This window comes from Lampris incognitus, chromosome 20, assembly GCF_029633865.1.
Source record: "Lampris incognitus isolate fLamInc1 chromosome 20, fLamInc1.hap2, whole genome shotgun sequence".
Classification (NCBI taxonomy): domain Eukaryota; kingdom Metazoa; phylum Chordata; class Actinopteri; order Lampriformes; family Lampridae; genus Lampris; species Lampris incognitus.
This window is the reverse complement of record NC_079230.1, coordinates 31,896,711-31,912,025: the sequence shown is the minus strand read 5'-3', so window position 1 is coordinate 31,912,025 and position 15,315 is coordinate 31,896,711. Positions and strand designations below refer to the sequence as shown.

Sequence of the window (15,315 nt, the reverse complement as noted above, 5' to 3'; positions counted from 1 at the left end):
AACTCGGGCTGGTGTGAGCGGCTAATGTCATGAATGGGATCACTCTGGGGGTACGGTGCCAGTAATTAACACTGTGACGTTGTTACGTTTCAGTAGGTGGCGGTAATACAACATGTCAGATGCCAACCGCCGATAAAACAAGAAGAAGAAGAAGAAACAGAAGAAGAAGAAGAAGAAGAAGAAGAAGAAGAAGAAGAAGAAGAAGAAGAAGAAGCAGGAACCAAAACAAGAGGCGGGAGAGGGAGAGGGAGTCTGCAGCGAGTGGGCCTTGCCTCGGCCGGGTCTGTCTCCTGACCCTCGGCGCGTTCCGTACTTCCACGTGTTCCCACCGCTCTGCCGGGCTCAGCGCAGGAGGTACAGTACCAGCCCAGAGGTTTTGAACCCACGAGTGAATAATTTAGTCAGTCAGTTGTGCCGGTCAGTATAAGAGCCTCTCTGCCGCCCTGCTTCATGGTAAAGCTTGCTTCTGCATAAATGAGATGTGTGTTTAGCTGATGTGGGAGTTTGGCATTGCAACCTGAACGTGTCGGTCGGCAGTGGCTAAGCCTTGGTAGGGATATAAAATGTCCCCCCATTGGTAAGCGCTACACAGAGCTAACCACAGCTAGCCACCTTAGATGTGGGGCATCATAATAGTTGTAATGGGTTGAAGCCGGCTTGAGGGTGGTGTTCACGCGCGGGTCGGGTGAAGACGGGCTGCTATTCGATAACCGCTGCGGGTAGTTTCCCCACCTCCCCTAAGCAGCCTTATGGTAACGGAGCCGAGCGGTTTCCGGTTCGCTTCGTACCGTGGAGGACAACGCAGCCGGCGTGTCACCGTCTCGTTCGAGTCAACAGCTTCAGCTGTCGTGACGGAAGCGCAAGCTAGTAGCGTCGTTGGCTATCAGGCTAGGGACCGTCGTAAAAGTGCTGTTCACATCCACTTGCAGTGGCTTTTTATTGTTTATCAAAACACGGCAGAGCCGTTGTTCTCTGATTCATGATTGTCCCTTTACTTTTCACAGCCATTGCAATGTTTTATATATTGTTTTATTATATTATTCCGCTATTCATCCTCTTCATAGCTGCCCTCACTCCCTCCTCGCTAATCCACCCTACTATCTACTCCTATCTGTGTGTGGTGTTGGTGTGTGTGTGTGTGTGTGTGGTGTTAGTGTAGATAGCGGGACCGAAAACTAAAGCAGTTATGATCCTAATTCTTTTTGGAGGTGGTAGGTATTGTCTCAGAGAGTAAGGGGAAAATCCCAGAACATTAAAATTATGCATAATTATGCATAAATATGCAAAATATGTATTTTTCTAAAAATGGCTAAAAACCACTTTTCTCGGCATTTCAGATGATTCTGAGCATCTTTGATTTTTTTTCACCTGTATAAAAAAAATTTTCTGGGACAAATGTTTTGGCATTGTGCAAAATATATGCATTTTTGCAAAAATGCACTTATGATCCTCATTTTTTTTTTTTGGAGGTGGTAGGTATTGTTCCAGAGAGGACCAGAAAAATAGCAGAAAATTAAAATATAATTATGATAATTATGCATAATTATGTAAAAAATGAATTTTCTAAAAATGGCTAAAAACCACTTTTCTCGGCATTTCAGTCGATTCTGAGCATTTGGGGGGAGGGAGTGTGAGGGGGGGGTTTAGGGGCAGGGGGAAGGCGGTTAGCGGGCAGGATGAAGAGGAGGGAGATTTAGACGGGTGGAGAACCAAACCGCTACAGTGTAGCGGGGTTCTTCTAGTTATATTTTATATAATGGGTATTGCATATTACACTTGGTTTTTGTAATAGTTGTCAGTTTTAAACACAAACTTCAAACCACCTCTTAACTAAATCACATCTAGTTTATGAGTTTTACTGGTTGTAAAAAAACTGAAAACCAGACATCAGTTAAATAATCCTTATTCATAATCAATAATCACTATTACTTGTGTTTTTTCAGTGCCTTTATCAATTCAAAAGATAATATCAAAACACCTCTCACCTTTCCATTTAATGTGTTCTAATTATTGTGTAGCATTATCTATTATTTACTATTTATAGCAACAAAAGTAACTATTCTTAACAGCATTACAGAAATATGATTAAGAGCTGAGAAAGTATCATGAATTGACAACTGTTTATTGGAAGGCAACATATGCAACATATTCCATTCTCTTATTAGGTCATGCAGATTATGAAGAAACTGAAACCAATACAATAGCCTATGCTCGACTGAAGAGCAGTTTAGCAAATATTTTAGCCTTCCTATGGAATAAAAGCTAAACGTGCTCAACACTGTGCAGTATATGTCAAAGCATAAGAAACAATTACAGCCTGTATAAGGCAATAAAAATCCATTCCAATAGATGGAACAAAATACAGGGCCTTTTTGCAAATTTAGACAATATAAAACGGCAACAAAGAAGGGCTATAGCCAAATACTGTATAAAGCATTCCTCAAAATTTACATGTTTTTACAACCTGCCATGGCTACAATTCTTTTGCTTAGCCTACTTCTTAAGCACGACGGCAACGTTGTCCGGATAAATATAAGCATCTCCGCATTTTTGGAAGTCAGCCTGTTCCTCTTCTCATCTACAACATTCGCTGTTGTGCTGAAAAGTCGCTCGCTATCTACACGTGCACGGCGCGCAGAGGTAGACTCGTGCTGCTTCTGTGAGTACGGGGAAGCAGCCTTTATTGTCCTGCCAGAAAACAAGCGGCTGTCCACTTGTGGCTCTGACAAGTAGAGGTTGATCTGTGATGCGGTTTGGTTGCTGGTGTCGCCGCCATGTTCCACATCTTCAGGAATCAGGAACACTTTATTTGTCATTTCATTTCATGTACTTGTATACATGAAATGAAATGCCGTTTCCCCCAGCCCACAGCAGCACGACACAAAGACAAAAACACATCCACGAACTACAAGAACACATACACTATATGTACAAAAGTATTGGGACACCTGGCCATTACACATACAGGAGCTTTTATGACATCCCATTCTAAACCAACAGGCATTCATATGGAGTTGGTCCCTCCCTTTGCAGCTATAAAAGCTTCCACTCTTCTGGGAAGGCTTTCCACAAGATTTTTGAGTGTGTCTGTGGGGAATTTTTGCCCAGTCATCCTGAAGAGCATTTGTGAGGTCAGGCACTGATGTTGGACGAGAAGACCTGGCTCGCAATCTCCCTTCTAGTTCATCCCAAATGTGTTCGATGGGATTGAGGTCAGGGCTCTGTGCGGGCCAGTCAAGTTCTTCCACACCAAACTCACCCAACCATGTCTTAATGGACCTTGCTTTGTGCACTGGGGCACAGTCATGCTGGAACAGAAAAGGGCCCTCCCTAAACTGTTCCCACGAAGTAGGAAGCATAGAATTGTCCAAAATGTCTCGGTATGCTGAAGCATTAAGACTTCCCTTCACTGGAACTAAGGGGCCTAGCCCAACCCCTAAAAAACAACCCCATACCATTTCCCTCCTCCACCAAACTTTACAGTTGACACAATGCAGTCAGGCAGGTAATGTTCTCCTGGCATCCGCCATACCCAGACTTGTCCATTAGACTGCCAGACAGAGAGGCGTGATTCGTCAGTCCACAGAACACGTTTCTACTGCCCCAGAGTCCAGTGGCAGCGTGCTTTACACCACGCCATCCAACGCTTGACATTGTGCTTGGTGATGTAAGGCTTGCATGCAGCTGCTCGGCCATGGGAACCCATTCCATGATGCTCCTGGCGCACAGTTTTTGTGCTGATGTTAATACCAGAGGAAGTTTGGAACTCTGCAGTTATTGAGTCAACAGAGCATTGGCGACTGTTACGCACTATGTGCCTCAGCACTCATTGACCCCGCTGTGTGACTTTACGTGGTCTGCCACTTCGTGGCTGAGTTACTGTTGTTCCTAAATGCTTCCACTTTTCAATAATACCACTTACAGTGGACCGTGGAATATCTAGCAGGGAAGAAATTTCACGAACTGACATATTGCAAAGGTGGCATCCTATTACAGTACCACGCTTGAATTCACTGAGCTCTTCAGAACGACCCATTCTTTCACAAATTTAGACTGCATGGCTAGCTGCTTGATTTTATACACCTGTGGCAATGGGTCTGAATGAAACACCTGAATTCAGTGATTAAGAGATGTGTCCCAATACTTTTGTACATATAATGTATATCCAAACTAACACATATATCCATATATCCAAGCTAAAAAAAAAAAAATCACCGTCCAACGGAACGACTGCCAGCCAGGATGACTGTCGGAACTGCCGGTCTGCATGGGCTAGCAGTTAGCTTAGCCTACCCCGTTTCTGCGTCCTGTCAGACTGCCCTTGGTGTTTCCTCTTCGGGCGCAGCTCCAGGCAGGGGCCGTGGTGCTTGGGCCCACTGGACAAAGAAGGCCAAGCACTCCCAGCTGAGCCGATCCAACGCCAGCTCTCCCAGCCAGACGCCCTCGACATACCTCCCCACACTCCACATGACGATATCAAAAACACCATAGTCAATGCCAGGCGAGGCCGCCACCAGATCGCCCTCAGTGTTATCGGAACTGCTGGTCTGCATGGGCCAGCAGTTAACTGAGCCTGCAAACCCTCTCAAGGTGGGAGCGGCGCAGCCACTATCAAACAGGTCCTGTAAGAGCTGCAAACCACGCTGCAAAGGGCAGGAACATGAATTTAGGTCCCTGGCCTCACACCAGACTGCAGAAACCCACCAGCGCATAGAATCAACTCCCCAACTCCCATGGGTAGGTCCGGGACTGGCCACAGCCCCATCACCGTCAGCTGTACCAGGTCCAGAAACCACATGGCGCCCGGGCTCTCCGGCACCACAGCTATCCCCAACAGATGTTGCATCTGAATCCGGTGAAGCAAACTGCATCATCAGCCGCAGGGGCAGAAAAAAGTACAGCAGACCAGGAGGCCACACTTGGTGAGCTAACTTGTCTACCCCCAAGGGGGGGTCGATCGCTCTCAAAGAAAACCACAGTGGGCACTTGGCGTTCTCCCTGCATGCAAACAGGTCGGCCACTGGTCACCAGAACCAACACTTGATCTGATCAGCTATGTCTCAGGAGGGCTTCCATTCCTCCTGGAGTGGCCCCTCACTGGACATCCTGTCTGCCCTCACACTGAGAAACCCCGGAACATGGCGGGTTTTCAAGGAGTGGAGATGGCGATCTGCCCATATCAGGATGGAGACCGCCATCCTTTGCAGGGCCGGGGATTTGACGCCCCCACCATGATGTGCTTTCCTCTCAGGTGAGGAGCGAAATGGTGAAGCACCTTCTGAACCACTGTGAGCTCCAGCAAGTTTATGTGGCGAGGGACGCCAGACCATGTGCCCCCCATGCTGGCCTGGCCGAGGGTCCCTCCCCAGCCGGCCAGGGAAGCATCTGTGAAGACCTGAACGTAGTGGGGAACGCACCCCAGTTGAACTCCCTCACGGAGACGGTGGGGTGAGTCCCAAAATCTCACATCACTCTGTGCCAGTCAGGGATATGGAGCTCGCGCTGTATGTTTTGGAACCGTGCGAACCAACATTACTTGTTTCTCATGTGCAACAGCCCCAAGCGCACCACTAGTTGAGCTGCTGACATCATCCTGAGGAGAGACATGACACTCCCTGCTGGTACCAATACAGATGATTAAACGCGTCGAGTCAGCCGCAGTAGCGTTACCGCATGCTCCTCTGACAGGCGCACCGTCATAGCGTGGGAGTCCGGAAGCAGACCGAGGTAGGGTGTTTGCTGGCTAAGCTCAAGGGCACTATTGGTGGAATTGATAGCTAAGCCTAGCTGCCTGAAAAGATGGACAACCAGGGCTCTATGGGCATCCGCTTCCTGCTGAGACGTGGCGAGAATTAGCCAGTCATCAATATAGGCTCCAGCACCGTCTCAACACCTTTAGAGAACTTGCACGGAGCCAGGGAGTAACCGTACGGGAGACTGGTGTATTGATAGACCTGTCCTCCCACCGCGAAACGCAGGAACTTCCTGGGACATGGCAGAATGGGAATGTGGAAAGATGCATCGGTCAGATCTATGGAGGTCATCCATTCGCCTGGTCAGATGCACTCCAACAGCAGCTTGACCATCAACATACAAAACAGTCTCCAAGCTAACAGCTGCTCAGGACGCACAGATCCAGAATTGGTCTCACGCCTACTGATTTGTAGGGAACCAAGAAATAAGGGGAAAAGAAACCTTTCTGTGCCTCCAACTTGGGAACCGTCATCATGGCTCCTTTGTGGAGGAGTGCGGTTTTCTGCTCCTCCAACACTGCGCACTCGTGGAGAGAGGTCTGAAGAATGCCACTGAACGAGGGAGGTTGATGGCAGGACTGTAGCACATACGCAGCGGGAGGGAGGGAGGGCTATCAATAAATCAATCAATCAAATCTTTATTCAGACACAAAGGTAGGTCCATGTTAAAGACAACAACAAAGAAATACAGCACAAGACAAGAAGACAAAAATATAGCTAAAAACAGCAGTTCACAAGTCCACAATGATTAAAAGCTATACAGACATTTGTGAGACTGTGTTGAGAGATACTATATCATGCTTCCACTATGAATTTCATCAGTATTTTAACAAACTAACGGCTGTGGAAGTTGTAACAGGACCTGAATAATACATGTGAGAGGTGATTTGATATCAATATATTTTTAATTGAAAATATAAACTGGAAATTCTCATAATTAAGGCAATAAGACTGACCTCTGTCATAAGGGATCTTATGACACTTAATGAGGGCTTTTTTTAACAAACTAAAAGTTGTGAAAGTTGTAAAGGACCAGGGTAACATACAAAAAGTGATATGAATATCTTTTGAAGTGGAAAAAGCTATTGAAAATATAAACAGAAATCATCATAATTAAGGCAATAAGACTGACCTCTGTCCTGAGGGATCTTATGACACAAGGACTTTTTTTGACAGATTCAAATCTGTGAAAGCTGTAAGTGGACCTGAATAACATATGAGGTGATTTGATATTAATATATTTTGAATTGAAAAAGCTATTGAGAATATACAATGGAAATTCTCATAATTAAGGCAATAAGACTGACCTCCATGCATGTTTAGGAGAGATGGCAGTGGAGTTTTTAGCTAGATTGTTTAACAGAATCCTGGAAAGTGAGAGGATGCCTGAGGAGTGGAGAAGAAGCATACTGGTACCGATTTTCAAGAATAAGGGCGATGTGCAGAACTGTAGCAACTACAGAGGTATAAAGTTGATCAGCCACAGCATGAAGATATGGGAAAGAGTAATAGAAGCTAGGTTAAGAGGAGAGGTGACGATCAGCGAGCAGCAGTATGGTGTCATGCCATGAAAGAGCACCACAGATGCGATGTTTGCTTTGAGAATGTTGATGGAGAATTATAGAGAAGGCCAGAAGGAGGTACATTGTGTCTTTGTTGATTTAGAGAAAGCATACGACAGGGTGCCGAGAGAGGAGGTGTGGTATTGTATGAGGAAGTCGGGAGTTGCAGAGAAGTATGTAGGAGTGGTGCAGGATATGTTTGTGGGAAGTGCGACAGACAGTGGTGAGGTGTGTGGTTGGAACGACAGATGGGTTCAAGGTGGAGGTGGGATTACATGAAGGATCGGCTCTGAGCCCTTTCTTGTTTGCAATGGTGATGGACAGGTTGACGGATGAGATCCGGCAGGAGTCTCCGTGGACTATGATGTTTGCGGATGACATTGTGATCTGTAGCGAGAGTAGGGTGCAGGTTGAGGAGAGCCTGGAGAGGTGGAGGTATGCACTGGAGACAAGAGGGATGAAAGTCATTAGGAGCAAGACGGGATACATATGCGTAAATACTTGGGGTTAGCTGTTCAAAGTAACAGGGAGTGCAGAAGAGAGCTGAAGAAGAAGAAGAAGCGTGCAGACAGGGTGGAGTGGTTGGAGAAGAGTGTCAGGAGTGATGTGTGACAGAAGGGTACCAGCAAGAGTTAAAGGGAAGGTTTACAAGATGGTTGTGAGACCAGCTATGTTGTATGGTTTGGAGACAGTGGCACTGATGAAAAGACAGGAGGTGGAGGTGGCAGAGTTGAAGATGATAAGATTTTCACTGGGAGTGATGAAGAAGGACAGGATTAGGAAGGAGTATATTAGAGGGACAGCTCAGGTTGGACGGTTTGGAGACAAAGCAAGAGAGACAGATTGAGATGGTTTGGACATGTGTGGAGGAGAGATGCTGGGTATATTGGGAGAAGGATGCTGAATATGGAGCTGCCAGGGAAGAGGAGAAGAGGAAGGCCAAAGAGGAGGTTTATGGATGTGGTGAGGGAGGACATGCAGGTGGCTGGTGTGACAGAGGAAGATGCAGAGGACAGGAAGAGATGGACATGGATGATCTGCTGTGGCGACCCCTAATGGGAGCAGCTGAAAGTAGTAATAGTAGTAGTAGTAGTGGTAGTAGGAGTATCTTTTGAATTGAAAAAGTTGACAATATAAACAGGAAATCATCATAATTAAGGCTATAAGACTGACCCCTGTCCTAAACAAACTAACAGCTTTGAAACTTGTGAAAGGACGTGGGGCCTCATTCATGTATCAATCGTTACTATGGGCAAATTTGTGCGTAGACACCCATGGAATTTTTTAGCCTTCAAGTTTGTCTGACAGTCAGCACAAAGCATGATGGTTATTTGTAATTCCTTCCTCCTAACATCTATTGCCTACCTCTTGCAATGAGCAGTCACTCAGGCCTGCAAAGACATCAGTGTTAGCCAATCGGTATCTAAATTCAGGGGTTACCCAGGTTCTACACTGGTCTCTGAGACAAACTTCACAGCTAAAAAAATCCCATGGGTGTGTACGAACACATTTGCCCATAGTAACGACTGATACATGAGGCCCCTGTTATGAGAGGTGATATATAATTCGTTTGAATTTAAAAATCTGTTGACAATACAAACAGGAAATCATTGTAATTAAGGCAATAAGAGCTACCTCTCACCTTAGGGATCTTATAACTCTTAATAAACAAACCCAAAGCTGGGATAGTTGCCTAAATAACATATGAGCGGTGATTTGATGCGAATATATTTTGAATTGAAAAAATATATTAAAAATGTAAACAGGAAATCATCATAATTAAGGCAATAAGACTTACCTCTGTCTTGAGGGATCTCATGACCGTTAATAAGGGCTTTTTTGACAAACTAAAAGGTGTGAAAGTTGTGAGAGGACCTGACTAACATATGAGAGGTGATTTTACCTTTTGAATTGATAAAGCCATTGTTGAAAAAAACAAGGAGAAGTTATAATTGGGGGTTATTGAACTGATGTCTTGTCTTGGGCTGGGCCCTCCCCCCTTTTTCTCCCCAAATTGTATCCGGCCAATTACCCCACTCTTCCGAGCCGTCCCGGTCTCTGCTCCACCCTCTCTGCCGATCTGGGGAGGGCTGCAAACTACCACATGCCTCCTCCGATACATGTGGAGTCTTCAGCCGCTTCTTTTCACCTGACAGTGAGGAGTTTCACCAGGGGGACGTAGCGCATGGGAGGTTCACGCTATTTCCCCCAGTCCCCGCCCCCGAATAGGCGTGCTGACTGACCAGGACACCTGCCCACATCCGGCTTCCCACCCGCAGACACGGCCAATTGTGTCTGTAGGGATGCCTGACCAAGCCGGAGGTAACATGGGGATTCGAACCGCCGATCCCCATGTTGGTAGGCACTGGAATAGACCACCGCATTACCTGGTGTCTTGGGCTTTTTAACAGATGGTTAAACTCATAAACTAGTTGTGATTGCTAAGAGATGGGTTGAAGTTGATATGTATCAGTCAAGTCAACAACCACAGTTGAACTGAAGTGCTGCACAGGCTTAAAATACAATATAAAATAAGTGACACATATGAATATAAAGATATATGTAAAGAAAACATAATAAAATAAAGAATATAAAATGGAAACAATAAAACATAAGAGTAAAAGTATATTTTCACAATAAAATCACGGTGTCAAGCGCAACTTGAATTGAATGCCAGCGAGAAGAGGTAGGTCTTTAACAAAAATTTAAAAGTCTCTAGGGTCTGAGGAGATCTTATGTGTACTGGTAGATTGTTCTAGAGATCAAGGGCAGCCACTGCAAAGGCTTTGTCTCCCCTATTCTTAAGCCTGGATCTGGGAACATGTAAGAGCATCTTGTTTGTCGACCTGAGTGCTCTGACTGGTGTATGATGATGTAAATAAGGTGAGATAAATAAGGTGGTGCCACCCCATTTAAAGACTTAAAAACAAGTAATAAAATCTTAAACTGGATCCTAAAACAGACAGGAAGCCAATGAAGGGGGGCCAGTACAGGCGTTATGTGATCGCGTCATTTCTTTCCAATCAAAAGGTGAGCAGCTGCATTTTGTACAAGCTGCAGGCATCGAAGCGACGACTGAGCTACACCGTTCCAACCCTCACCTATGGTCATGAGCTTTAGGTAGTGACTGAAAGGGTGAGATCGTGGATACAAGCAACTGAAATGAGTTTCCCCCATAGGGTGTCTGGGCTCAGCCTCAGAGATAGGGTGAGGAGCTCGGGCATCCGGAGGGAGCTCAGAGTAGAGCCGCTGCTCCTTCGCGTCAGAAGGAGCCAGTTGAGGTGGTTCGGGCATCTGATTAGGATGCCTCCTGGGCACCTTCCTTTGGAGGTTTTCCGGCTACGTCCAACTGGGAGAAGACCCCGGGGTAGACCCAGAACCGCTGGAGGGACTACATGTCCAATTTGGCTTGGGAACGCCTTGGGACCCCCAAGAGGAGCTGAAGGGCGTTGCTGGGGAGAGGGACGTCTGGAGTGCCCTACTTAGCTTGCTGCCACCGTGACCCGACCCCGGAGAAGCAGCTGAAGATTAATGAATGAATTAAGTAATGTTTTAGTATCTTTTGACTACCTTCTTCATCCTTTATCTTAGCTATTAGTTGTTAGATATCCCAAACTGCCTTTGATTTAGGCAAGCTATCTTTCTCAGAGTACTCAATAAGCATGATGCCTGTAGTGTTGTTTTTTTTTATTCGATTGAAACTAATGAGCTAATACTCAGATTTGCCACATTTTTCTCATTGCCCCTCTACATTTAAAGCTAGACAATTACAATTGGAGTTTTTTTTTTTTAGTCAGTGTCCTACAGGCAGGCTAACATTCACTGCCTCTTTTTCAGTAATATATTTACTGAGCAACTGTAGATACAGTTACATGACCCAAGTTTTTTCTCTCTAAATGGAATTAATCCGATTGACGATTCCCCTGAAAGTGTTTGCATGAGCGCCAAATACATGATCAGAAAAGATATCCTCTTTACGTGGTCAACTGTATTCAGAAAGAATGTTTCTGACATGCGCAATATAACATAAACTCATAAATGTCACGTAACCAGCATGGACATGCATGCACAGAAAGAGGATAGCTTTGTACAAGTAGAAACTAACCCGAAAGAGGATTTACGTGACAAAATTTCATCTGTCAAATGGGTTTTAAAATTATTAGTATACCAACTCTCAAACAGAATGAAATTTCTCTCAGAATGGGCCAATTTATTCTGATCAAGGTGGCAACATGATGCAGTTTTATTCTGAATTTCTGCTTTTGGTGTGGGAAGATGGCGGCATGGAGGCGGCACGAATTCATGTTTGCAGTGGACTCACCCAGTACCGGTGTGAGAAGATGGCGGCGCAAATTCATGTTTGCAGCGGCCTCACCCAGTACCGTCCACGCAGTGTCTTTGTCCACGTCTGTGTCTAAGTTTGTGTCTTCATTTGATGGCTGGGAGAGCTGGCACTGGATCGACTGTGAGAGCTTGGTCTGCTGCATCCTGTGGGCCCAGGGACCACGGCCACAGTCAACGCCAGGTGAGGCCGCTGCCAGACCGCACTTGGTGTTATTGGAACTGCTGGTCTGCATGTTCTAGCAATTAGCTTAGCCTGCCCCGCTCTCCCAGCCATCAAACGAAGACAAAACTTCAATGCAGATGTGGACAAAGACACTCCATGGACAGTACTGGGTGAGGCCGCCACAAATGTGAATTCGTGCCACCATCTTCCGACAACAGCGCTGGGTGAGGCCGCTGCAAAGGCGAATTCGCGCAACCAACTTCCCACACCAGAAGCAGAAAATGGATGCAGCATACTATTGTGGGTGTTTCCAAGCTCTCAGGAGAAGATGAACTGGTAGGTTTATGCAAATTGCATAGTAAAAATTATTAGCTAATTTCATAGGGGGCCGAGAGTGACAGAACCTGGCATTAATGTTGACTGGCTTGTATCGTCCAGTAATATTCTCCTGATACACGACCAGCAGAAGGGGAAGTAGAACCTGCTTCATGATTTGCTAGCACATGATTTCGTTAGGGCTGCACCTTGATAAAAGATAAATCGGAGCAGTTAAATTTTTCAATTGATTGATTGGTTGAATTTTAAAATGTGCAACTCAGTGTTCAGTATTGAATAAAGTGTTTCATTCAGAAAATCCCAACCAAAAAGCAGTTTGTAGAGGGTCTGTTGCACGTGCCATTGGGCCTGACAACACCAGTTTTGTCACTAAAGATGGCTCAGCATGATGGAGAGGAGTTGTGAGTTGTGAGGTGAAGGTGTGGACAGCTGGAGCTGGTCATCTTTTCCTCGTCTTCTGTCTGTGTGTGAAGTTTCTGTGCATGCTGCTGAATGTCAGCTATTGATTCCTCTTTTTTTTCCACCATTCAGTTGGACAGGTATCCCATTGATTTATGTGAATGTTACGCTCACCATATTGGCAGTAATGTCACATTATGGCTTGGTTCAGCTGTATCCAGGAGACGTTTAAATATATTCACTGGATGTTGGTTTTCAGTTTTGAACATCTACCACCCTTCAGCCGCATGGCCTCTGATGCCAGGTGAAGAAACCTCGTTATTTATCCCCGTGGCTGTGCTGCATCTCTTTTTGGAAAGAGGACCTGAGTGGGGACAGCTGTTCAGACAGTACACATTCTGAATGTGACATCGCTCACCTGGGGGTCCCAGTAGCTCGCAGCTAGAGCAGGTCATCTGGTAACTGGAGGTTTGCTGGTTTGATTCTCGGCTCCTCATTGCAGAAATGTTGAGGTGTCTTTGAGCAAGACACCTAAGCCTAACTGCCCCCGATGAGGTGGTGGTTAGCTTGCGTGGTCGACTCTGCTGTCGGTGTATGAGTGTGCACCTGTGCTTGGGTGACTGAGACGCGTTCACTGCACTATAGAAATGCAATCCTTTTGCTATTTAGGACTGAGCCAGGGTGGTGTTTTCAGGGGAACCGCCAAGGCAGGGACGGTATGGTAGCCTTACTAGCGGTGGACAAATGATGCCTTAACCCCCATCCTGTTTATAGAGGGTTGTTCCAGTTTAAAATAGATGTCCTCTTTGACTCCTCTTTCAAACCATCCACCCTCCCTGTTCAGAGCGTGTACGTCCTAGTCCATCCATCCATCCATTATCCAAACTGCTTATCCTGCTCTCAGGGTCGCGGGGATGCTGGAGCCTATCCCAGCAGTCATTGGGTGGCAGGTGAGGAGACACCCTGGACAGGCCGCCAATCCATCTCAGGGCCGACACACACACACACATCCACACCCAGGGACAATATAGTACGGGTGATTCACCTGACCTACATGTCTTTGGACTATGAGAGGGAACCGGAGCACCTGGAAGAAACCCACGCAGACACGGGGAGAATATGCAAACGCCACACACATGACCTGGGACGGCCCCCAAGGTTGGACAACCCCGGGGCTCAAACCCAGGACCTTCTTGCTGTGAGGTGACCGCGCTAACCACTCCACCACCATGCCAACCCTAGTCCCCCAAACTGTTTTTATTCTTTGATGTCAGTGGAAAGGTCTGAATCCTGTCCTGAGAGGGTTGCTCTCCTATTTTGTGTTATGCGTTTGTTTGTACTTGGTCTCAGCTGTATGTGTAAATCAGTACACTCCTGGTGGTCTACATGGTTAAACCAAGCACTTTAGAATAATAATAATAATAATAATATATTGCCCTGTGATGGCCTGGCGGCCTGTCCAGTGTGTCTCCCCGCCTGCCGCCCAGTGGCTGCTGGGATAGGCTCCAGCATCCCCGCCACCCTGACAGCAGGATAAGCGGTTTGGAGAATGGATGATAATAATAATAATAAAAAAATAGAAGAAGGATTAATGTAACCCGTCAAATACACAAACTCGTCTCATTTGTCAAAAATGCACCACCAGTGTAGCAGCAGCACCTTTCATCTTTTTTTAATATGTTGACAGTTGTAGGTCTAATTAACCCATAATGAAACTGTCAGTTTCATGAATTAATTTTTTTTTATTAAGAAGTTGCAGCTCTACACATCATACCGCTCCATCAGTGTCAAGATGAAGAAAACCTTGTTTTCTGAAATATGAGAACTTTAAGTCCCTGATTCAACTTGGCTTGAAGGATACTGTAAAGAAGAAAACAAAATTATTCACCTTTAAATGTGTCCCTTTGCACTTTGACCGTGGTTCCTAAGCTACTGACCTTCTTTGCCCTCTCATATCTCCATCACATCTAACTGGGAATCAGTCTCTCGTCATCCGTCAGAACCTGCACTTGAACTCTTGATTGATAAATTCTTTCAAACATATTTCACAGACTCTCAGGATGTTTGACGAAATTGATCGGGGATCAGCTGATTCTGAATGTGTGAATCTTAACAGTAAATCAAGTCATGGACACATGACCTTTGACTCTTGGTTTTATCATCCACCAGCAGCATCGCCCAGATACAGGCTGTGAGCTTCTGGGTTAATCTAGCCAAGAGGTTTTTGTGTAAATGAAAATATAGAGAGCCTGGTCTGCGGCGTCTTGTGGGTCCAGGGACCACGGCCCTGCCTGGAGCTGTACCCGAGGAGGAAGCACCGAGGCGGTCTGACAGGATGCAGATGCAGGGCAGGCTAAGCTAATTGCTAGCCCATGCAGACCGGCAGGTCCGATAACACAGAGGGCGGTCTGGCGGCGGCCTCACCTGGCGTTGACTGCGGTGTTTGTGGCGTTGTCATGTGGAGTGCGGGTAGGTGTGTCGAGGGTGGCTGGCTGGGAGAGCTGGCGCTGATCAGCTGTGGGAGTCCGGTCTGCTGCGTCTGGTGGGCCCAAGGACCACGGCCCCTGCCTGGAGCTGCGCCCGAGGAGGAAGCACCGAGGGCGGTCTGACAGGACGCGGAAGTGGGGCGGACTAAGCTAACTGCTACCTCATGCAGACCGTAGTTCCCACAGTCATCCTGGCTGGTGTTTGTTCTCCTGGACACTGATTTTTTTCTTCTTTTTAGTTTAGGTATATGTGTTAGTTAGTATGTGTGTTC

General features: G+C 46.3%; 1 protein-coding gene across 1 annotated transcript in view; it reads left to right on the top strand.

The window, feature by feature from the left end:
* The first annotated feature begins 234 nt into the window (after nucleotides 1-234).
* The window catches only part of focad (focadhesin), a 148,486-nt gene continuing 133,405 nt past the window's right edge, over nucleotides 235-15,315 (top strand). Inside the window, exon 1 of the mRNA XM_056300322.1 lies at nucleotides 235-354. The gene's annotated coding sequence lies outside the window, so the exon portion shown is untranslated. The remainder of the gene's footprint in view (nucleotides 355-15,315) is intronic.